We start from the raw sequence: 1,820 nt of genomic DNA, 5'->3' as shown, positions 1-1,820 counted from the left end.
GGTCTTTTTAGGGTATTTTTTTATTTGTAATAATAAAAAATTTCTCTTCGTTATTGGAACTTGGATCTCTGTATTTTGGGTTTTGATTCGGGCTTAGCTTTGTTATCGATAATTCGATAATTCTCCAAGTTGCAGAGAAGCACCTGCAATTCGTGAGGAAGAAGAAGCAGAGGGCCCTTTTATTTGTCCATATATTCATTTCAATATTTTAATAGAAAATAAATTGAAATATAATAATAATTTATTGTTAGTCAAGTTTCTTAGTCTGACACTACTCAAAACGCTTTTCTAATAGTCTAGGCTAGTTTATATTAAGGGCAATATTGTAAACTCATCTTCTAGGGATAATACTTACAGGTTCAGGAAACTATTAGTTTGTTATGATAAGATTTTTTTTTAGTTAGAAAGATATTACTGTACAACTGGCTTTCACAACTTGTATATATACTCAAAGTGTAACTTTATTCTATTTATGAAATGAAAATACATTTTCCTAATATGGTTTCACCCGCCAACGTCTCACTACCTCTATCTTCGATTCTTGCAGATTGATCGATCGTCTCTCTGATCTTGATCGTTTATGTGATTTCTCAAGTCTTCATCTCTAGCCATGGCGACATCTGCCTCTCCTTCATCGGAATCGGATTCTCAAGTTCTTCCTCCGGCTGCACCCTCAAACCCTAATTCTTCGATTTTTGTTTCCATTACAATTAGAACATCGGATCTATGGTTCCAATTAAGCTCACCACTACCAATTACCTGACATGGAGCACTATATTCGCTCTAATTTTTCGTCGGTATAATCTCACGAGTCTGATTAATGAATCTTCGCCGGCACCACCTCAATTTCTCACTGATTCTTCTGGCAATTGCAGTCTTAATTCGGCGTATGTTGCTTGGTTTGAGAATGATCAAAAAATTCCCATCTGGATCAACTCAACTCTTTCTGAATCCCTAATTCCCTATATTATTGGAGTATGCTCAGCTCAAGGACTTTGGGCTAAATTGGAATCGCATCTTACAACCGTCTCACATTTTCACATCCACGAACTCTGATCTCGTCTTCGTAGTCTAACCAAAGGTGATCTCACTGCTGCTCAATATCTTCAACATATTAAGGAAATCACTAATACTCTTGCCAGTGTTGGAGCTCTAGTCGAAGATTCTGAATTAGTCTCTGTTATTCTCCACATACTACCTCTAGAATTTGATTCTTTTGTGGGTGCAATTCAGTTTCGCCTCGGTTCTACGACAATTGATGAGTTACATGGTTTGCTATTCAGCAAAGAGATCCAATTGAATAATCGAAAGAAAAGTGCACCAGCATCATCCTTTCATGCCTACAACACCTCAACTGGTATTCTTCCTCTGCCTGTCAATTCTAACTTTCAAGGATATGTTGCTCATAATTCATCTACTTTCAACAATCAAAGTCGTGGAATGGATTAGAATTTTAATTGAGGCAACTATAACAATCATGGAAATTTCAGGACAAATAATAATCAGAGATTCAATAATTACAATCGTGGCAACAATCACCGTTACAATCGTGGAACTTGGAACAATTTTTCCTCATCTAACAGGAAACTTTCTTGTCAAATTTGTCGCCAATTTGACCATGAAGCTTGTGATTGCCCTCATCGCATGGATCCTCACTACAGTGGCAAGTCATCTCAATCTGCCTTGGTTGCCAACACTTCTAATTCTTTTCCTACATGGCTTGTTGACTCTGGTGCAACCTCCCACATGACCAACAATTATGCCACTCTCCATAATCTTGAAGCTTACACATGCCCTGAACAAGTGTACATTGGGGATGG

Source organism: Pyrus communis, chromosome 14 (assembly GCF_963583255.1).
Source record: "Pyrus communis chromosome 14, drPyrComm1.1, whole genome shotgun sequence".
Lineage (NCBI taxonomy): Eukaryota > Viridiplantae > Streptophyta > Magnoliopsida > Rosales > Rosaceae > Pyrus > Pyrus communis.
This window is presented reverse-complemented; position numbering follows the sequence as displayed.